This window comes from Macrobrachium rosenbergii, chromosome 2 (assembly GCF_040412425.1).
Source record: "Macrobrachium rosenbergii isolate ZJJX-2024 chromosome 2, ASM4041242v1, whole genome shotgun sequence".
NCBI classification, from domain to species: domain Eukaryota; kingdom Metazoa; phylum Arthropoda; class Malacostraca; order Decapoda; family Palaemonidae; genus Macrobrachium; species Macrobrachium rosenbergii.
The window spans coordinates 19387677-19413577 of record NC_089742.1 but is presented as its reverse complement, the minus strand read 5'-3'; positions in this window follow the sequence as shown (position 1 = coordinate 19413577).

Genomic DNA, 25901 nt, shown 5'->3' with positions numbered 1-25901 from the left:
CCTTCCCTTCAAGGCTGCCCTCAAAAGACTGGCAAGCCTTGTAGGCTTTTGGGGCCAATCCTTAAAGGGCTTGGGCCCTTTCCATGGGAAGGGTCAGACCCATAGGCTGCTTCCTTGGAGGAAGGAAGCGGCCTCTGGGTCGGACCCTTCCCCTCACCAATACTCTTTGCTTTCTCTTACCCTACTTTTCAAAACTGACACTTTCTGTCTCCGAAGGCTTCCAGACGATTTGAAGCATCTCGGAGATTGTTCTGGACACTTTGAAGCTCGGCGCATGCGCGAATGGCATTTCTCTCGTCCTTCCAGGAGCCGGAGGACTGAAGGATTCCAAAATGTCTTCAAGGAAAATCTCGAAGGTTTTAGATCATTTCAACATCGCGATAACCATTACTTGGAGTTCTTTTTCTGGCACATAAACAGCTTCTTTGCTTTAAGGAGTCGTCTTCTATAAACTTATGAGATTCCTCTTACTGACGATATTGATCATCCCTTCGATTCTTCCTTGCTTCTCCGAAAAGTAATTCTGTGAATCCAAAATCTTTGAAGTAGTTTCTAACACCTCAGGTTATCTACTTTATTCTTCGTCAGCATTCTTCAGTATACCTCCACGCCGATGTCGTCTCTTTTTGTTCCTTCTCTTTCTTATTTCGAGCGAAGAACTGCTCCAAGCGGTAATTTTGGGCATCCAAAATCCCTCTCAATCAGCTTAGAAAACACCTCAAGTTCTCTACCTTTTTATTTCGTATAAATTCTTCAGTTCCTCCGTTCCACTGTCTTCCTCTCTTCTTGATTATTTCCTTCCTTATTTCGAATGAAGAGCTTGCGTCCGTGAGTGACAATACGACTGTAGAGGTGCCGAATAATCGCAGAAGGCGGAACCTCGACTTCATACTGCTCCGCGAAGTAGTCCATATTTTCAGCAGTAAACAATTACAGACTGAAGCTATCTGCCATTCTCGTGATGTACTTTTCCTCTTGAAAATCTCTTTTAGTCGATCTGCTTCGTCATCCAGTTCATTTTAACCATAAACTTCGCCTTCTTTGCTCACATGCTGTCTCTGAAGGCTTCAAGACGTCTTCCTGGAGGATCCCTGAGATGGCCACTGTAGTCCTTGGTGTCAGTGCACCTATTGAGTGATGGCGCTATACGCATGAGCGGAAGAATTCTAAAACGACTGCAGGAAAAACACGAAGATATTACGGCGCCAGGCGACAATGATTCTTTCTTGCAGCAGAAGGTATGAAATTTTCTTGAAAGCTTTATTGCCACGAAAACATCAATATTTAAAAAAAAAGAAAGAAATTAAAAATTTAGTGAAAAATCATCATATATATATATATATTTATATATATATATCGCGGGAGAAATATATATATATATATATATATATATATATATATATATATATATATATATATATATATATATATATATATATATATATATATATATATATATATATATATATATATATATATATATATATATATATATATATATATATATATATATATATATATATATATATATATATATATATATATATATATATATATATATATATATATATATATATATATATATATATATATATATATATATATATATATATATATATATATATATATATATATATATATATATATATATATATATATATATATATATATATATATATATATATATATATATATATATATATATATATATATATATATATATATATATATATATATATATATATATATATATATATATATATATATATATATATATATATATATATATATATATATATATATATATATATATATATATATATATATATATATATATATATATATATATATATATATATATATATATATATATATATATATATATATATATATATATATATATATATATATATATATATATATATATATATATATATATATATATATATATATATATATGTATATATATATATATATATATATATATATTATATATATATATATATATATATATATATATATATATATATATATATATATATATATATATATATATATATATATATATATATATATATATATATATAGATATATATATATATAGATAGATAGATATATATCTCCTCCCGACGATAGGGAAAAGGATACGATGATGATGATTTTTCGCTACATTTACATTTATTTCTTTAAAAAAATGCTATTTTATATGGCAATAAAGATTTTCTAGAAAATTCCCCGGGGAGGACAAGATCAACTTGGAAAATTACATTTATTTCTTTAAAAAAATTATAGATAGATACAAGATCAATACATAAATTATTATATATATATATATATATATATATATATTATATATATATATATATATATTTATATATATATGTGTGTGTGTGTGTGTGTGTGTGTGTATACACTGGTTTGTGCGTCTGTGTGCGTTAATTTTTCCCAATAGTTAAAAATAAGGTGGTCTCAAGAATTTCTGTTTCCTGAAATGGTCATCACTAGCGCCCAGTAATCCAGTCAGCTTCAAGAGAAAAGTGACCTTTTTTGTTTTAACAAGGCTTCTCCATTGCCATTGATCACCTTATTAAGGGAGAGAGAGAGAGAGAGAGAGAGAGAGAGAGAGAGATGGCTGCCTCCAGCAAGGAATGATTAAGTTTTTTCGCATAGCAGAGTAAGTTATAAATATATAGTTTTTTATGGTACCAGCATCAAATTATAATAGTAGATTTTTGAAGGATACAGAGTAGTTTAAATCGCTTGTCTTATTTAAATAAAAATTCTTCTTCGGAAAAGAAATAAGTTTTAGAGTCTTCAAGAACACAATTAAAGACGCACGGAAAACTTTTCCAATATTCCTGGAAAACCTGTCTACCATATACTTTGGAGGCTTGTATTTCAAGTCAATGGTCCCTGTATGCTTGTCCTGTATGAATTGGATTCATATTCTAAAAAAAAAAATAATAGTAATAAAAAAATACTCATAGTAGCATGAGTCTTAAAATGAAGTAGCAAATCCACAGTTGTATATTTATCTTTAAATATATGTACATATACATAACTGTGGAATTGCTTCAATAATAATAATAATAATAATAATAATAATAATAATAATAATAATAATAATAATAATAATAATAATAATAATAATAATACTGAGATAATATTAAGCAAACTTTTTACTGATGAAGATGCAATTTTTAATAATTTTAGTAGGACATTTTTAAACAACTTTTAGAGCTGGCCGTGCTGGACACGACCTTTGCCTTCAGTTTGTATAAACAAACTGAAGGGATGGCCATGGATCACCACTTGGTCCAATTTTTGCTAACATCTTCATGTGCTCCTGGAGGAGCGCATAATAGAAGAATGTCCCATTAGGTTCCGCCCTCTATTTTATCGAAGATATGTTGACGACACGTTCTCCTATTTCGTCATGAATGTCATGCAGAGTCCTTTCTGGAGTTCGTCATCCGACAACATCCAAACATAAGGTTCGCTATGGAGAAGGAGGTAAATAACAAACTCCCCTTCCTTGATCTTATTATTTCCAGAGGTGACTCAGGTTTTTACACAGGTGTGTATAGAAAAATACATTTACTGGTTTGGGAATGAATTTTTATAGTTCGTGTTTCTTTCATTTGAAACTGAACTCTATTTTAACCTCCTCCATAGGGCTTACACCCACTCGTCAAACTGGAAGAGTTTCCACGATGAGATATCCTTTTTAGTGAAATATTTCAATAATAATTGTTTTCCATCACGACTTTTTCAGATCCCTAAATAAACTGCTACTACAGAAAATGACTCCGGCAACACCTGAATCGACTGTGCCGAAACTAAAGATGTATGCAAGTTTCCCTTTCGTGCATGATGATACTTTTAGGAGAAAATGCACAGCCATTATTCAAAAGAGTTTTCCAGCTTTAAACCTGAAAATCATCCCGAAAAATCCCTTTACAATAGGGTCTCTGTTCAGAGTCAAAGACCGGCTCAGTCCTCTGTTTTCGTCCAGCGTTGTTTACAAGTACACTTGCCCGGGATGTGATCACGGGATATACATATGTGGGATGCACGAGGAGGCTGTTGAAGGTCCGCATAGATTCCCACAGGGCATAAGTCATAGAACAGGTAGCAGGTTATCTAATCCTGAGCAATCAAATATACGAAATCATTCAAAATTATGTAAAACTTATATTGACAGCAAGGATTTTTCCATCCTAGGCCGAGTGCAGAACAACAACGACTTAACCATCCTAGAATCCATAATTATCAGGAAGACTGTGCCGTCGTTAAATACTCAATCGTCCTCAGTGAAATTGTTTATAGCCTAGTTTGGGCAACTGGTTTTCCTCACTCTGTTTGTACTTATTTATGTTAGTCTTGTTCTTTCTTTCATATAGGTAGGTTGTTTTAAGATTTTAGTGAACTCCTTTTACTCATTATTGACTTGTCTTGGAATGAGGTGTTTTGTTTTAAATATTTTTACTACATAAAGAGCTGTTGCCATTGCATTAATTTGTTATTGATGTTCGCAAATTATATTATATTTTATAGCCTTGAAAATGCGACTTGGAATTCGTCGCGAAACGTCGGCATTGAAAATAAACTGTAGATGATGAGGATGCCTTTCCCTACTGCTTCCTTCAGATGTGATATATATATATATATATATATATATATATATATATATATATATATATATATATATATATATATATATATATATATATAGGATAAAGGATCATTCAAACTGCATGGTATCTATAGATACCATCCAGTTTGAATGAGGTCCTTTAGTAATTTAGTTAATGCACAGAACAATTGTGTATGTGATAAAGTTAATATATACGTATGTATACATATATGTGTGTGTTTAGTGTGTGTATTAACAGATAGTTAGACACAGAGATAGATGCATAGATATATAAATATATATATATATATATATATATATATATATATATATATATATATATATATATATATATATATATATATATATATACATATATATATATATATATATATATATATATATATATATATATATATATATATATATATATATATATATATATATATATATATATATATATATATATATATATATATATATATATACATATACATATATGCATATATATAGTATACGGATAGGAAGAACAGTCAGCTCATCATTGATATATTTATTAATAGGTGCGCTTCAGGATCACCCATATCCCATCTTTTCTGGCTAAAAAGATACAAAAACACTAATTAAAACTGACAACAGAGCTTACAAAATTAAAATGCTTTAAAGATTGAAAAATGACAATGACAAAACAAGAAATAGATTACCTTCAGTAGTAAAGTCCAGAGGATGAAAACTGAATAAGAGTAAACAAGGTTAGCAAGTAAACAAGAAAGGCGGGGGGGGGGTTACTATAGTACGACCGTTTTAGGAAGAGACTTTGCCCCTCTTAAACTGACCATTAACCTTCTGACTTCAAGCTCTCATTGTTTGCGCCTGTTATCAAGCACGTGTACTATAATAGAAAGTTCTGAATGAAGTTTTGTTGTCCCACTTAAATTTTAGATAGAAAAAAAAAAAAATTCAATATATGAAAATGATAGATGCAAGAAATTTGGAAACCTAGATGTGCTTTCATTTTCAGTTTTGTTTATTTGGATGCTGTACTGAGCAATGTTCTTGAGTTACGTCATCTACTATAGTTTTTATTACTGTTCCTTTGACTGTTATCGAAGTCATATAATTGTGATATAAATATTGGTTATATATTTTTTCACTGTATATATAAATAGCTATATAATAAATATTCTTTAAATTTAAAGAATGTTTATTATGAGCTATTTTACCTGTACAGTGAAAATTCAACCTTGATACAGCATATATATAAAGACGGATTACGGCATGCACGAAAGAAATCCCATCCTTTCTATATGGCAATATATATATATATATATATATATATATATATATATATATATATATATATATATATATACTATATTATATATGATTAGGATACAATCATGATAAAGCTACAAACAATTGTTTTTAATATCTTCCATCCTGTCCTCAAATAATGTGTGAATTTTTGAATATGAGTAAACCCGTGTATAACAAAACCACCAGCAGAACAGATCCTACACTGCGCCATGTTTTAATCGACTTTCCAATGCCGACAACAACAAATTCCAAAGTCCTGTGGTGTGATCTTGAACATCAACATAACTACCCATTTTCAAATGAGAAAGGGGTATGGCAGTACTGTCGTATCGTTTTTTGCCTGACTTTAAATCTCTGCTTTAACATCACATTCCTCCTTTCTTGAACTTTGGCAAATGAGCGACGCGTGTTGGAATAAAAGACCTGAGGGGATGACCAAATAAACCTTGAGCTGGTGATCTGCCATGGTGATTCCTAAGCTCCAACATTCCACGGGCAAATTCATCCGCATCCAGGTTCCCATTCTGTTAGCAGTAGTCATAATCAGCTTCTTGATATTTTCACTGATGCTTCTGCATGTCCATTTGCCTTGGATTATATGGCGAAGTAATGCGATGGACTCCCAGCGAGATAAAAAGTCTCAAAGCTGACGAAGCAAACTGTGGTCCTCCATCAGTTTTCAACAAAACAGGAACACCAGTATCTGAAAATAGAGCCCTCAGTGACCGTATTAGATTGATGCAGATCCAATATACCTGGCACGAAGATACACAAGGCCATCCAGACAACCTGTCAATATAAACAAGATAAGCAATGACCCATGACATGAAAATAATCCGCAGATACGGATTCAAAACTCTACTTGGTAGATCTTCTTCTTGCCATAGAGGTTCATTTTGATTTAAAAGAGGACGGCATTTGATACAAGAAGAAACCATGTTCTCAAATCTTGCCAATTTTAGGCCAGTAAACAGTTTGTCGCGCCCTCCTTTTTGTGCGGTCTATTCCTGATGACCATCGTGAAGACATTCAAGAGTTTCCGTCGAAGACTCTTTAATGGGTATAATAATCTTGCTCCATAAACAATTAGGTCATCATCTACAGCAATCATATAATATTCCAGAAAGGCCTGAGTTCTACTTCCAAATTATGGCAGTGTTCAGGAAAACCTTTCATTATAATTTTAGTGAATTGTATTCTGCATCTTGTTCAGCAGCAACACGTACCTTTTCCAGCGTTTTGTCCTTTAGGGGTCAGAAGTACAAACTGAAGTGCATGTCAAGGGCATTCACAATTGCAACATGCAAAGGATCAGTGGATCCATCCTCATTCAAACAATTTTCTTCCGTAGGATCCTGAACTGGTGCACGCGATAAAGCATCTGAATACAATGAATACTTCCTTCTGCCAGTAAACTGAAATTACTTAGCTTCTCTCATGCGTTGAAGTCTAGGGTTTTCAATTTCACCAAGTGACTTACTGTTAAGAATTGGTATCAATGGTCTATGATCTACCACAACATCAAAATGAGGTAATCCAGCCAAGTAAGTATGACATTTCTTTATTGACTATAATACAGCTGTCATTTCCAGCTCTATCACAGAATATCTCGTTTCAACATCTGAAAGGAATCTTGAGCCACATTGCGTTAGTTTCAGTCCGTTCCATGCTTTTGAAGTAAAACAAATCCCAAACCATGCAGTCGCTGATGCATCTGTCTGCAACATGGTTGGCAAAGTTGCATCTTTGTTTGCAAGTACAGGGGGGTGCAGTAAGTCCTTCACTCTAAAAGACAAATCATGCTGTGTTGTCCAACACCATTCATTACGCTGCCTCAGTAAATCTCTGAGTGGTTGTGCTTCATGTGCAATTACTGAAGAAAAACTTCCAAGCTGATTAACAAGTCCCATAAAAGATCTGAAGATCTGTTATATTTTGTGGTACAGGAAAGTCTGCAATAGCCAAAACTTTGCGGGAATCAACTGTGTAGCCATGGCTCGAGATTTTATACCCACAAAAATCAACTACACGTTTTATGCGAAGCAAATTTTCTGAGGATTAAGAGTTATCCCATACTCATCACATCTTTGCAAGATAGAAATAATATGGGCTAGATGATCCTTATAAGAATAATCGTATGCAAGAACATCATCAACTATCTTTACAGTTTGTGGTATGTCACCAAGAGCTTGGTCTTTTGATTATATTCATCTCCTGAAGAAATAAGTCCCATTACCGCTCGCTTGAATTTATAGCGACCCCATGGGGTAATGAAACATGTGAGATCCTGGTCTTTTCTGCAATCTTGACTTTGAAATATCCCATTTTTGCATCTAGTGTAGAGAACCACCTTGCCCGGGTGTTAATCGAAGCTACTGCATCATGTGGTGATCGTACAGGATAAGTGGGTCTACATACATACTTATTGAGCTTAGTCAGATCGACACAATCTTACTCCATTTGGCTTCTTAGCAACAGGCACTATGGGATGACACCATTCTGTTGGATGCTCAACCTATACAGATAATATCTTTCTCCAAAAGTTCATCAAGCTGATCCTTTATTTCCGACCTCCAGCTGTATGGTATAGTAATGGGGCTGTCACAGCAAATGGTCTCACATTCTCAGACAACTTTATATGCATGGGACCTCCATGCATCTCCTCAGTGTTTTTGTGGCACCAAATACCCGAGGAAATGCTGATACCAAAGCTGCAGCATGCTCTGCCCTTTCTTCTTCAGTTGGATCACGTTCATAAGGCCACCTTGGAAGTGCAACAGGAGTATGAACTACATTACAAGTATTGTCTTTTTTTCTTTGTAGTCCTTTGAGCCCTTCTCTTCATCTGGATCTACAGACAGTCGTACGGGGAAGAGAATTAATTTGAGCAGGAAAATCCTCCGGTAGAATTCCCAAAGCAATAGAATCAAACCAGCTTAATAAAGCTCCCTTTACTTCTTTTCACTACAGTTATTTCAGCTTGAGTTTGTCGATCACCAAGCGAAAGGTGTGAAGTAAAAGCTCCCACACAGTTAAGGGTCTGATAACCAGCCGAACAAAGCTTTTCAATTTTAGAAGGTTCAAGCATATAGGGATATATACCAAGAGACCTCGCTACATTGAGGCCCATCACCGTTGCTTCTGCTCCCTGAATCCGGTGTCCATAGTATAGAAGAGTTCCTGCAGGATGGGTAATGTGAATCTGGACTTTCGGGGTTGCTTGAGAAATGGCACTGCTAACATACACATCACTTATGATCCTATGTACATCCCTGTTAAGTCTACCATTTGACTTTAGTTTCGAATCTTTACTCTTTTTCAGCAAAGAGGAGTTTCCTTTCCTGTTGACCTACACACAACAGCAAAATGTCCAATCTTTCCACATTGGGAACACTTTTTGTCCTTTTGCCTTACAAACATTCATGTCAGAATGTCGATCTTTTCCACATCTAAAGCATTTTTTCATTTTTATATAAACTGTTGGGTGCTTTCTTGTAGTCTCTTTTGTACCGTGAAACTTTTGATATACTCTGTGGGATCATTCCTCGTATTGTAGCGCTATTCTCATTAGCACTCTCAGAAGCTCGACAAATATCTACAGCCCTCTGCAAATTCAGGTCCTTCTCCTCTAGCATACGTTTTAGAGCTTGTTCATCACAATATGTTTGATCTCTTGTACAAAGATATGTCTCTTTAACAATTACTGTACAAACTGACGGCTAAACAGAGACTCTATCGTTACATATGAAGAAAAGTATTTACAGAACTCGCTTGTTTATTTACAACAACAATATCTCTCAATCTATTGTCCATACACGAAGAACAAAAATCACAGAATGCTGCAATTTCCCGGATACCACAAAGGAAATCGTCGAAACTCTCACCTATTTCTTGTTTCCTAAGGTAAAATTCTCTTCTGTCGACGATGATATTCCGTTGACCGCGCAAGTGACTTTCCATGGCATCAAGTATAGTTTCAAGATCTGCATCAGCCGAAAACGAGAGGCCATATCGTAATGTTCGTGTCCAGTCTTCATCTAAAGAGAAGCGAGAACCGACCTTTGCTCAGCAGGCGTTAATGATTTGATTCCAGTCAGCATTGCATACCCTTCAAATTTATGCCGCCAAGCATCGAACTCCTTCAAAGAGACTGACGATGACAGGTGAGGTGCGGGTGTGGCACTATGGGGGAGTTTTATACCGGTACTGCGCATCATTTTGCGTGTTTTCAGCACTCCACTTCGTTGACGATTTTCGTTGACATTTCCATTTTGCGCGCTCATCATGGTTTCTAACATCGTAGCTAAACGTTCTTCCCTCTTCTGAGCCATATCCGCTTGCTTCGCCAGCAGCTCCGTCAATTGTTGTAGTTGCTCTTCCATCGTGTCAATCAAATCTTAAATTTTGAATCACCTCTGACTACGATCATTCCACCAGCAGAACAGATCCTACTCACTGCGCCATGTTTGATCTCTTGTAGGCTGGCAAAGAAACACGAGCAAAGATATGTCTCTTTAATAAGAGATTACTGTACAAACTGACGGCTAAACAGAGACTAACCGTATTCGTTACATACATACAAAGAAAAGTATTTACAGAACTCTCGCTTGTTTATTTACATTCGAAACCAATTACCATTACAATATAATTATCGAACCACCCATTACATAACTAGTAAACAAATGAATATGGACATTTGGAGGTATATCACACATACAGTATTAGATTTACCTGTGCTTTTAAAGCACTGTCATATGATACTCATCACTGCTGTGGCATTTCTGTTATATGTAGATTTTTAAAGATATTTCTGCCACTTTCTGTCGAAAAAACAGATCTATATTTCAATTTATTTCAATTTCAGTGTTCAACAGGATATCACACAACAAGGGAAAGCAATAAATTTATTTACAATCGAAGTATGAGGAGACATTACTTATGAAGAATCCTCGTCAGAGGATGCTACATCGATAACAAAAGAATCTATATATTTATCAATGCAAACATCTCTTGAAGCGTCATCTCTTTTATATCTTCGGCATGTCTCACATCATTAGCCCAGTTGTCAGAAGATATGGATTCAATTGCTTCTTTGACCAAAGGAAGCAGGTCTGATTTTTAAAATGATTCTTCTTTGCCACGTATGATTTCACCTGCGCCCATATCAGTTCTGTTGCATTATACTGGCAGTGATATGTAGGCAGCCTAACCACTATGTCCATGATCTCTTGCCAGTCTGTCAATCACGTAATCATTTTCTTTACATGAATGTCTTTTGCAACTTTACTAATTTTTATTAGCCAGTCTTTAACTTCATCCTTTTTGGCAGACATTGTCGGAGGTTTATTAATTCGAACTGAATGATAAGAAGCGTTATCCAACACTATGATGGCAGATGGCCCTATATTGGGAAGAAGCTGGGTTTAAACCATTTTTCAAACACTGCAGAATTCATCTGAATTTCTAGATTGCGTATCCCTTGTCAGCTGGGTGCTTGATCATTGATAAAAATATTACCCAGAAATGTGGTTAATATTGCAACCAATATTGTGATTGTGTCTACTTACTCTCCAATGTTATTGATGTACAATTAGAAGGAATAAATCATAGGTAAAAATTTTTATTCTGTCACGCCTCTCTCTCTCTCTCTCTCTCTCTCTCTCTCTCTCTCTCTCTCTCTTTTTTTTTTTTGCCCAGCTAGTGGAATAGTAAGCGGAACCATAAAAATGATGAACATTCTTTATGATTAGTTTTCTGACGAATATACAAATAATTTTTAACTATAATACACAACTGTGATGTAGCTGTCCCTGGATTCAAACAGAATTAGAGAAAATGACAAAAAAAAAAAAAAAAAAAAAGAAGACTGTCATCCTCAATCAGTGCAGTGCTTATACCTCTGGCAACACTAAACCCCGATATATAGTACTTATCCTATGTTTATTTATTTGTGTTGTTACATTAATTGCATAATATCTATATCACGGATCGCTACTATCACAATATTATCATATAAATAAAACAGGTTAATTTGCAGCAAAACAACAAATACAAACGCTATTACAATGATTGTTTACGATTTCGTGCGTCTGGTAGCATGCTACGGGTGACTACCGTCTGAAAACCCTCCGGATTGTGGTAAGTGTGAGGTCTCATCTCGGCCGTAATCAAAGGGTTAAGAACCCACGAACTATTGGTTGTATGTTTCGTCACAAAGAAAAACTGCACCTTTAATGCAGTCCGGTGTTGTTTATTTATTTACCTGCTACCAATGCCATTGTCAGACATACGTGGGAAACGCACGCCGACTGCTTCCAGTAAGATGTGATGCACATACTGGCGTTAGCTTTCGCACTGGGTGCAAGTTGTCCAATCCTGAAACATCAGATATTGGAAATCATATAATATTATGCAAAAGTAAAATAAACTATAATGACTTTAAGATTATACTAACCAGCCAACACGAACACCACCTCCCCATTCTTGAGTCGTTAGCGATCAAGAAGCTTGTTCCATCTTTGAACAATTATTATTCCTCGTCCACGCCACTGTATATAGCCTAAATCCCACCCCGCCGTATGTTTACTGTTTTTTTCGTACAGCAACTGAACTTCGAGGAATAGATCTGTTAGTTGAAATATTCTAGTTCTTTCTCTTTTTTAAAAATTTTATTTTAGGTTTACCTTTTGTACTGATGTTTTACTTTATCATAATTTATTGGTACATACATTCTAACTCTTCCTACTGTAGTTATATGTTTTACTTTGTATTTTTAGCCTTGAGGATGAGACAAGGATCTCGAAACGTAGGCCTTGATGAATAAAGGAAAACCATATGCCAAGCTGTCTGCTTTAGTGCCTTCTTGAGTATTTTGCTGAGGAAAGAAAAGAAGCTCTTCACCAACATCTCACACAACATATATATATATATATATATATATATATATATATATATATATATATATATATATATATATATATGTGTGTGTGTGTGTGTGTGTGTGTGTGTGTGTGTGTGTGTGTGTGTGTGTGTGTGCTTGTGTGTGTGTTTGTGCGTTGTGTGTGTGTGTGTTGGTGTGTGGTGACCATAGATTTCAGATAAGAAATGAAGAGTATTTATCAAAGCTGTGAAATAAGAAAATGTTTTATGAATGGAGTTTAAAACGTTGGGAGTTTATTGATCATAGAGTGATGATTAGTTATGATGTAGAGTTGTCTAAACCAGTGGTAGAGTAGAAATTTTTTTTAAAGAATCTCGAGTGTAAATTTGACCAAAAGTAATGTGGAGGTAAATAGAATTTGGGGAGATGGAACATAGAAATTGGAAGTAGATGGTGAAAGAAAAAAAGAATATGATTGTTTAAATATTTTTGTTAATGTTTTTATCCAATATGAAACCATAATCAAATGCCCTTGGAAAAATTAATATATTTTACCAAACAATGAAATCTCAAATTGAGGACAATTGTTGGCCGCCCCCAAAAAAGCAGAGAAAGATTTTGTGATTCGTCATTATTTTGAAAATTCGAGACAAGCTCGTGTCACCATTTTGAAAAATAAATCATAAAAGTTATAAGTTACCGGAGCCATAAACATTGTTGCTCTCTTAGTCTTGTAATATATTCGAAGTACTCTTACGCTCATCTGTCTAAAAGAGTAGCTATATATTCTCATTAAACTGAATAGCTCCCTTATGGCTATATCGACCCTTTTTTGGGCCATAAATAACTGGCCGTAATACTATGGTTTCTTTCTTTTTCCTATGGGACTGCGAATTTCCACGTTCCAAGCCTCTTTTAGCCGTGGAATGTATGAGAATAGTACACACAGACAAACACATACATTTATGCACTCAGAGATATATATATATAAACACATACATATATACATAGTATCATATATATATATATATATATATATATATATATATATATATATATATATATATATATATATATACATACATATATATATATATATATATATATATATATATATATATATATATATATATATATATTGATACAGGTCTATTGATACAGGTCTTGAGAGGAATCTCAGCATCGTGATTGTAGGTTGGTGATAAGCTCTGAGTATTCTATACTATTCTTTTACTAGACACATATGACATTTAGAAGATTTTCTATGTACATTTGTAAACACATTCAGCTATTAGAATACGACATAATTAATATTAATCTTAGAAAGTGAGAGAAAAAAGATATATACAGTTTTATCGTTCAAATAGATAAATTAAAGTTTTAGGGGAACAGTAGACTCGTGTTGATTCAGTATGTAATTCTTATTACTGCATTTGCATCTTCCCGTGGAGTTATTGATGAAAATGAACTTTCCTAATTTCATCGCAGTGTTTTCCAGTGAGTGAGACTACACTTTTCAACGGCAACAAATGGGTTACAAGGCAGAGGAATACTCTGCAGTAAATCCCTCTTCTTTTCCCTGGAAATGATAGAGCCCATAAGTAGGCATCTGAGTGATACCATCTGAACCAAAACGGACTCCGAGATCATCTGAAAGGCTATGAGAACCAGGCCTCATAACTCCATGTCCTTACTCTTTGCCCCACCATAAAAGGTAATGATAAAAAGCAAATCGGTTGACGTGTCAGGTCGTGCAAGTATGTATATTTTTGTTAATCAGATGGCTGAATAACTAGTGTAACCAAGCAGCTAATGCAATGATGCCCTTTCGGGAACTGTATCATATTTTTCTCGCTAAAATGTCTCTACTTGGTAAATATGATATTTATTTCAACTTGTGCATATTACCCACTCTCCGATATACGTTAGATCATGGAAGGTGACCAATCTGATGGCGACGAGAATAAAAAAGACCAATACCTGGTTCATCGCGACAGAGTAGTTCTCCACTGCTACATAAAAAGACGCTTCAAAGCTAAAGAGTTGAGTAATTACAAACGTTCATGGACAGAGCAAGTAGTCAATCCTCAGTGAACAAGTGTATGCCTAGAACTACCAGACGAAAAATGGGAGGTCCAAACAAACACCTCCAATGAAACAAAAGCTTTTTAAAAGGGGGTTTAATACTTCGGTACCTCGTGGATTTTAATGGTAATGTAAAAAAAGCCATAAATATACAATTTGATCTTTAATTTACGAATAACTCTCTTCATATTAACCTTTTCTTCATTCTCCTCCGCCATCGTCATCCTTCTGCTTTTTGCTATTATCACAAGCGTGAGTGATTTTATGATTTTTTTTATTTATTTATTTAGTTTTTTTTTTTTTGTCTAAAGCCCTTTGTTGGCCGAGTCGGTTGAGCTTCAGACTGTCACTCGACGGGCCGGAGTTCAATTCCCGCGGCCGGCTGATGAAGAGTTAGAGGAATTTATTTCTGGGGATAGAAATTCATTTCTCGCTATAATGTGGTTCGGATTCCACAATAAACTGTAGTTCCCGTTGCTAAGTAACCAATTGGTTCTTAGCCACGTAAAATAAGTCTAATCCTTCGGGCTAGCCCTAGGAGAGCTGTTAATCAGCTCAGTGGTCTGGTAAAACTAAGGTATACTTAACTTTTAACTTTTTGTCTAACCACTTTTGACTTCTTCATTTAATTAAGGATGTACTCGCATTGCTGAAATAGCAATAAAATTCTCTTTTACTGCGTGAGATTTTTTTTCCATTAAATCTTTTCTAGATTTTCACATTCTGCACATTGCTGAAAATAAATTATTTTTTTAGACGTTAATACACTCAAGTAAGGCGCCTCAAAAGCCCTTGTTACGTTAGAAGGATTCTTGAAAAAACAACAATTAAAGGACATTATTATAGTACTTTGGGTTCGATATAGTTTACAAAATAATTTTTTTTTCCTATTTTGGATTTCTTTAGAGAGTGTTGCCTCAGAAACTATACATGTTACAGACTTCGTGTTATATAATTTTAAAAGTTATGGACAGCGATACTCTCCCTTAACATGAATGAATCTAAAATGAAATTTAGTTTTTGAACCTGAAATGTTGTCATTAAAAGTTTTTTATTCATTTCGTTCTCGTTTTTTTCCATCTATCTTAATACCATTTCAACATTCATTTGTATATGCACACATACAGACATATGGCCCTTATCTATATATATATATATATATATATATATATATATATATATATATATATATATATATATATATATATATATATATATATATATATATATATATATATATATATTAGTGTGTGCATGTGTTGTGTTTGTGTGTGTATATATGCATGCCCAAGCGCAAGTGTGCTTTCATAAGACAATAGAAACTGGATAATTCCAAAGAATGAGAGTAACATTCAAAGAGTGTAGCACAAATTCTTCTACTGGAATTTCCAGTCCATAAAATGACCCTCACCAGAAAACAAATGTTATAGAACACGAGAATTTAAAGCACGATCTCTATAATACTATGTTTTGATAGTAATAAGATTTTAACGATTGATATTTGTGCAGTAATTCATTTTAATCTCCCGTGTATTCACAGATCTTTCTCTCCTTTCGCAATGAACTCTTTTCTTAATTTCGCATTAATGAAAATCTTGTGAGAATTAATATAATCCGCATAATGAATTCATCGGGAGATAAAGAAAGGCAAACTTGCAATTTATACATATGAATTCTTACAATTGAGAGTTATCAAAACGAATAAAAGTAATTGAATTAAAATCCCGAGAATGAAAGAAGCATCCAAATTAATATTAATATAATCGTAGCAGATAATCGTTATTTTCCTTCATATTTTTCCAACTGAACTCCTAATAACTGTTTTAATTATACAAGTAAAAAAATAATGCACATTTATGTTAATGAATCCCTCAGTTTTTAGCACCGCTTGCAGGATATTATTCCACATATCTATCATGCGCTCAAAAAGAAAGGAAAACAAACACACACACACTCACACACACACACACACACACACACACACACACATATATATATATATATATATATATATATATATATATATATATATATATATATATATATATATATATATATATATATATATATATATATATATATGGGAATTAACACATGGATACCTGTTTCACAGTAATAAAAATTCTGACTCACCACGGTATGAACCCCGGTCTTTTCGAGTGAGAGTCTAGGGCTTTAGCAATTCGGACGCAAAGATCATAAAAGGAATATTTAGGTTCCAACTCCCCTCATGACCTTTGTGTCCGAATTGTCAATACCATGGGCTCACTGAAAGACTGAGTTTGATTAATCCCGTGAGGAGAAAAAATTTATATATATATATATATATATATATATAATATTATATATATATATATATATATATATATATATATATATATATACATATATTATATATATATATATATATATATATATATATATATATATATATATATATATATATATATATATATATATATATATATATACTTCAACAATAATCCATTTTACCTAAAGGGGATGGCTTCAGAGCAAATAATAAGATACCTGTTACTGCCAGGTTTGTTTCAACTTCAGAATCGGAGGTAAATTCTTACCACCATTTATTGTAGATATCTTCACACTCACTCATTCACTCATCTTATGATACATATACTACTCGAAAATTTCATCTAATCAGTTTTAAAGAGTTCTTTATTATCACTTTAAATCCATGATTTGCATCCAATGTTGTTGGTTGGCTTTGCAGTCGTTTCATACATTCCCTTTGCTTTAGTGGACGCTCTAAGCCTCATCCCCACCTTTCTTTACACACCTTCCTACCTTCCATTTTTTCCCTACAATGTGACTTCCATCCTGTCATCCTACCGCCATCAGTGTTGTTTGCTCCTAGATACTAGATATCTTACAAATGCTTCCATTCTTCCACCAAAATATTAGCATTCTTTTGCTCCCTTCCTGGTTTCCATTTTCTCTCATACTCTTACTCCTGCTACATTACCTAGTTTTCTTGCAAACGCTTTCATGAGATTTCACCAGTTTCTGAAAATTTCTTTACTATCACAGATTAGCACTATGCAACTGGCATATTAACCTGCATTCACGATTCATTTTCCTATCACTAAAATTTTCATACATTTTCTGCCCTTTCTCTGACTTTCTTATACTACAGCCTTAAAAATATTGAACAGTTCCATCTTTATACATATTTTAACCCATTTCCGCCGTTATTCTTCTATTTATTCTCTGTTGATTCTATCTTACCTTTCATGTAAGTTTGGATGTTATATATAGCTTACCCCATAATTTTCATCTTATCACATTTCTGTTTCATAGCAACTATTATTCAATATATCTTGCGCATGTAATCCCACTACGTTCTTCCCCTATCAGAACTCCTGTTCATTTATACATATTTCTTATATGTATATGTATATATATATATATATATATATATATATATATATATATATATATATATATATATATATATATATATATATATATATATATATATATATATATATATATATCTTCTTCTTCTTTAACGTGCTTTTATTCCCATTTTTGTATGGGGTAGCACGATGTTCTTTTGAAGGACTTTTGATTTGGCTTTTGGGTAGACCTGTGGTATCGATCCGCTGCCTGCCTGACATATATTAGACCCCGGTACGTATGTTTCATATATCATACCCGACCCAACGCCCTTTCTTCCCAGCAGCAGAAGTTATTGCGCGGGTATGGCGAGAGTTCGAGACGTGTGAGATATTTGTTATGTTTTTTAGGTGTTGTAGTGGCTTTGTTTTGTGTATATTTAGTCTGTAACATCCATTTGCTTTTTAAGCAAACCTATCCAATCTGATTACATATATAATCCCGGGATGTCTACACGGATAGCAAAGTGTCTGCCTCTCTGACCAGTCGGCTGCGGGTTTTGAACCCGCGCCACAGACCTCTACGAAGTCCGAAGCTGCTGCTGTAACAAATGAGCCACTGAGGCATATATATATATATATATATATATATATATATATATATATATATATGTATATATATATATATATATATATATATATATATATATATATATATATATATATATATATATATATATATATATATATATATATATATATATATATATATATATATATATATATATATATACTTAGTGTGTGCGTGTGTCGTGTGCGTGTGTATATATGCATGTCTAAGCGCAAGTGTGCTTTCATTAGACAACAGAAACTGGATAATTCCAAAGAATGGGAGTAACATTCTAAGAGTATAGCACAAATTCTACTACTGGAATTTCCTTTCCGTAAAATGACCCTCACCAGAAAACAAATGTTACAGAGCACGAGAATTTAAAATGAACTGCTAACTTTTAGATCATATGATTAATCAATTTGTAAAATAACAACTTTAAGATGATAAATAACACCGCAATAAAAAGGAGAGTTCCCTAGGTAAAGCACGATCTCTATAGTACTATGTTTTGATATTAATAAGATTTTAACGATTGATATTTGTGCAGTAATTCATTTTAATTTCCCCTGTATTCACAGATCTTTCTCTCCTTTCGCAATGAACTCTTTTCTTAATTACGCATTAATGAAAATCTTGTAAGAATTAATATAATCCGCATAATTAATTCATCGGGAGATAAAGAAAGGCAAACTTGCAATTTATACACATGAATTCTTACAATTGAAAGTTATCAAAACGAAAGAAAGTAATTGAATTGAAATCCCGAGAATGAAAGAAGTATCCGAATTAATATTAATATAATCATAGCAGATAATCGTTATTTTCCTTCATATTTTTCCAACTGAACTCCTAATAACTGTTTTAATTATACAAGTAAAAAAAATAATGCACATTTATGTTAATGAATCCCTCAGCTTTTAGCACCGCTTGCAGGATATTATTCACATATCTATCATGAGCTCAAAGAGAAAGGAAAACAAAGTCATATATACATTATATACATATATATATATATATATATATATATATATATATATATATATATATATATATATATATATATATATATATATATATATATATATATATATATATATATATATATATATGGAAATTAACACATGGATACATGTTTCACAGGAATAAATTTCTGACTCACCACGGTATTGAACCCCTGTCTTTTCAGTGAGAGTCCAAGGCTTTAGCAGTTCGGACGCAAAACATCATAAAAGGAGTATTTAGGTTCCAACCTTTCATAACCTTTGCGTCCGAATTGCCAATACCATGGACTCTCACTGAAAGACCGAGGTTCTGTCCGTGAGGTGTTAAAATTTATATGTTATATATATTTATATATATATATATATATATATATATATATATATATATATATATATATATATATATATATATATATATATATATATATATATATATATATATATATATATATACATATACTTCAACAATAATCCATTTTACCTAAAGAGGATGGCTTCAGAGCAAATAATAACGTACCTGTTACTGCTAGGTTTGTTTCAACTTCAGAATTGGAGATAAATTCTTACCACCATTTATTGTAAATATCTTCAGTCTCACTCATTCACTTATCTTATGATGCATATACTATACGAAAACTTCATCTAATCGGTTTTAAAGAGTTCTTTATTATCACTTAAAATCCATGATTTGCATCCAAAGTTGTTGGTTGGCTTTGCAATCGTCCATACATTCCTTTGCTTTAGTGGACGCTCTAAGTCTCATCCTCACCTTTCTTTACACACCTTTCTACCTTCCATTTTTTCCCTACAATGTGACTTCCATCCTGTCATCCTACCGCCATCAGTGTTGTTTGCTCCTAGATACTAGATATCTTACAAATGCTTCCATTCTTCCACCAAAATATTAGCATTCTTTGCTCCCCCTTCCTGGTTTCCATTTTCTCTCGTACTCTTACTCCTGCTACATTACCTAGTTTTCTTGCAAACGCTTTCATGAGATTTCACCAGTTTCGGAAAATTTCTTTACTATCACAGATTAGCACTATGCAACTGGCATATTAACCTGCATTCACGATTCATTTTCCTATCACTAAAATTTTCATACATTTTCTGCCCTTTCTCTGACTTTCTTATACTACAGCCATAAAAATATTGAACAGTTCCATCTTTATACATATTTTAACCCATTTCCGCCGTTATTCTTTTATTTATTCTCTGTTGATTCTATCTTACCTTTCTTGTAAGTTTGTATGTTACATATAGCTTACCCCATAATTTTCATCTTATCACATTACTGTTTCATAGCAACTACTATTCAGTTTCAGTATATCTTGCATGTGAACTCCTGTCAGAACTCCTGTTCATTTATACATATATATATATATATATATATATATATATATATATATATATATATATATATATATATATATATATATATATATATATATATATATATATATATATATATATATATATATATATATATATATATATATATATATATATATATATATATATATATATATATATATATATATATATATATATACTATATATATATATATATATATATATATATATATATATATATATATATATATATATATATATATATATATATATATATATATATATATATATATATATATATATATATATATATATATACATACATACATACATACATACATACATACATACATACATACATACATACATATACATATGTGTGTGTGTGTATAACTGGTTCACGAAGACAGGAAGCGTGATAAATGTAAAAATAAAGGCAAATACCACGAAGGAAAAAAGAAACAACAGAGTCTGTGTTTTTGTGCAGTGCCATGTAGTGCTAAACCGATTTTTTTTTTTCATTAACAGTGGTCAATGCATGTGGCAAAGAATTATGAAGAGACAATTTCAGCAAATATACAGAGTAATCACATTTAACTGTTACTATTAAATTACCTATTTTTTGGTGTAATAGTCCTTTGAACATTGAACATCCATAAAATTTTAGTCAAATATTCAAGGCATTCTATTTTTTTTAACCTGGCAAACCTGTACTTAGCTGCTTGCCGCTGATTGGATGGACGCCCTGTTGTCCGAATTTCACAGTTTTGTTTTCACACTGTTTCAGAATTGTGATTATACGGTCAAAGAGCGAGTTAAGAGTTAAATTATCTAATGTTATGTAAATACCAGTTGTAATAAACGTAAGTATTAGGAACTTACATACCGAAATATTATATATATTGAACAATTATGAAGCAACACTAAATACACACACAAAACAAAGCCACTCCAACATCTTCTAAAAAAAACATAACAAACATCTCACACGTCTCGAACTCTCGACCTACCCGCGCAACAACTTCTCGCTGCTGGGAGAAAGGGCGTTGGGTCTGGTATGTTACATGTACCATACGCTACCGGGGTCTAAGCGATGTCAGGCAGGGCAGCCGATCGAGACTACGGTCTACCCCAAAGCCAAATCAAAAAAGTCCTTAAAAAATGGGAAAAAAGCACGTTAAAAAGAAGAAGACTAACAGAAGCCGTAGACTAGAAATGTTTCAAACGCATGAACTTTGATGTTTAATTTCCAGCTAGATTTTTAGCTCAATCTTGTCATTAATGGTTTGGAAATAACCAAAACGTATTTATTGTACATTGCTGAAGGTTCTATAACGCATAAGTTCAAAAAATTATTGTAGAAATTTAAGCTTGGCGGAGAAGCTGGGGAGGTAGAGTTGTGGGAGGAACAGCCAGGGTTGGCACAAGGTTGACATACTTTCAGCGGGAGGTTCAAATCTGGGTTGTGGTGCTCTTGTGTTCCTAAAATAATCATTAAGATGTTTATATATCATAATGCTAATTTTTGTTCACTTCAAAAATACTGCAGACGGAATGTCATTAATATTTTAGGATATGTATAAAAGCAAATTGAATATGCATTGAATTTATGAATACTTTTTTTTCTAGCTAGTGTGCTACTCTCTGCTTTATAAAATTTCAGTAAATTGATTGTTCTTCAAATAGAGATTTTCAGTTATGTCTTTGCTTCGTGTTTGCAGTTCCTTCATGTGTGCTTTGATCTGTGTCGTCTCTTGTGGCCATGGCTGAAATAGGTGAAATAGATAGTGAGGCAACTGCTCGATGGCCGATTCTAAGCTGAATAATTCTGGTTGTAAGTGGTGTGTGCAGACGACAACTCACCGGCTGTTCCCTCCACAACTCCACCTCCTCAACTTCTCCGGTAAGCTTAAATTTCTACGATAATTTTTTTTATTCTCAGACGTTATAGAACCTTTAGCAATGCACAATAAACACATTTTGTTTATTTCCAAACCACTAATGGCATGATTTCGCTAAAAATCTAGCTAAAAATTAAACATTAAAGTTCATGCGTTTGAAACATTTTTCTAGTCTGCGGCTTCGGTAAGTGTCGTTTCATAATTGTTGAATATATGTAATATTTCGGTAAGTAAGTTCTTAATACTTACGTTTATTACAACTGGTATTTACATAACATTACATAACTTAGCTCTTAACTCGCTCTATGACCGTATAATCACAATTCTGAAACAGTGTGAAAAGAAAACTGTGAGATTCGGACAACAGGACGTCCATCCAATCAGCAAGTTTGCCAAGTAAAAAAAAAAAAAAAAAAATATATATATATATATATATATATATATATATATATATATATATATATATATATATATATATATATATATATATATATATATATATATATATATACTTATTATAGTATGACAGTAGTAGCAAGGTCCTAATAGTCACTCCCTATATCGGTTTATTGTCGTCACTTTGTGCACCGTCAGCATTACTGAAGGTTGTCTGTGGTGTACTTGTAGCTTCTGGGTGCCCGCACTTTCTAGCCTGTATTTTACCTACAGTCCCGCTTCTTTTCTTGTTTCTTGGTGTTAACCGCTCCACTGCCCTTTTCACTATCTTAAGCGATGAATGGCTTAAAGAGGCCCAATGCCTGGCTTTGTAGCCGAATTTCCATAAATCATAATCACTTAACAGTCACTGAACATTTCATTTGAAATCTATATTTATGTCAGGTTTATATTACTACAGTCACAATGTATTTTAACTTTTGTAGCCATCCCTTGATATAATACGGTGATTTTAGTGAGTTATTGGTGTTCTTATTTATGTCTCATTATTTGAAGAAAAAATCATGGAAAACTGGCATCTACAGATGTTACGATTATGACAAAAAATTACTCTTAAAAAAAAAGGTGTCATAAGGATTCAAAAATCCTCGTTTTGATGGATAACTAGTGTCATTAGGTTATAATTTTGTAAAAAAAAAAAAAAAAAAAAAAAAAAAAAAAAACTCTCTTCTTGGTTCTTTGAATATTAGCTTACTTTATTGCTCTTTAAGAATTTCACTTCTAAAATGTTCGAAAAAAATCTAAACAGTAGGCTAAGTATTTCAGAAGTGGACAAATTACTTAGTTACACAATTTTCCATTATAAGTTCTGGAATGCTATTATATTTTCCAATCTTATCTCCGGTTGTATTTAAGACAGACGTAGTTAAAAGAAAGCTTATTTCTTAGGAAATAATTTCTAAGCCTGCAGTTTGCACTAAAGATCTAGTAATACATTTGCGAATAAAAGGAAGTAACAAATACGCCGAAGTTTCTTCGGTGCAATCTTGTTTTCTGTACACAGTATAATGATGTATGAAACTTTCAGCCAGGGCCCATGAAACTCTTAGCCGCGGACCATGAAACTCAGCCATGCTCCGGTGATGGCCTCAGCCACGGCCCATGAAACTCATAGCCGCGGCCTATGAAACTCAGCCACGGCTCGGTGGTGGCCTGTGTTGTTGGTGGATATAAGGGTGCCAGAAGTACGATTATGGCCAAATTTAACCTTAAATTAAAACTATTTAGGCTAGAGGGTTGCAATGTGGTATGCTTGATGATTGGAGGGTGAATGATCAACATAGCAATTTGCAGTCCTGTAGCCTCAGTAGTTTTTTAAGATCTGAGGGTATACAGAAAAAGTGCGGACGGACAGACAAAGCCATCTAAATAGTTTTCATTTACAGAAAACTAAAAACAATAATATCTCGGTCACCTGGCGCTATGTTTATTCGATGGGTAAGTTTCGACTTCTTGTCGCGAAATTTGTCAGCTTGAAAAGTACGTGCGATAATGATAAGGTTAGCATGAATGTTCTTACATTTTAATATTATTTGGATCTGAAAAAAACATCGCAGTGTTCTTGTGAGAATGCGTTGTGGAAATAAAACATATTTGTTAACCATACGTCATTCCTAAATGGAGGTTACATAACAGAGACTCATGATATAAAAAGAAGTAATCAGTTATTCATATCCGTACATACTTTGAAGTAGGAAAATAAAACCAGTTTTATATATAGTAAAGTACTTCCCCGAAACATGATATAGTTCACAGCGCAAGGCCTTTCTGGCACGGCACCAACAAAAGTAAATACAAGTGTGTTTGTTTACGGTAGTTTTGAGAAGAGAAGTCTTCAAAAAATTACGTACTGGATCTTCCAGGACTTTCAACAGATTCCTGTTTATTCACACGCTTCCTTGGATATACTTAAAAATGAAACATCGAGTTAGTGTTATCATAAAGAAGGTTCTTGCATTAACTTTTCCTCGTGTTTACAGTGGCACACACTTCAAAGCGAGTACCTTTATTCAAAATTTAAAAAAAAGAAACGGTAATCATTACATACATTAAGTTAAGTATATCTTAGTTTCACCAGACCACTGAGCTGATTAACAACTCTCCTAGGACTGGCCCGAAGGATTAGATTTATTTTACGTGGAATCCGAACCACATTATGACGAGAAATGAATTTCTATCACCAGAAATAAATTCCTCTAATTCTCCATTGGCCGGTCGGAGAATCGAACGCTGGGCCAACAGCGTGCTAGCCGAGAGCTCTACCCACTCCTCCAATGAAAAGGCAAAGCAATAAGCATAGAAAC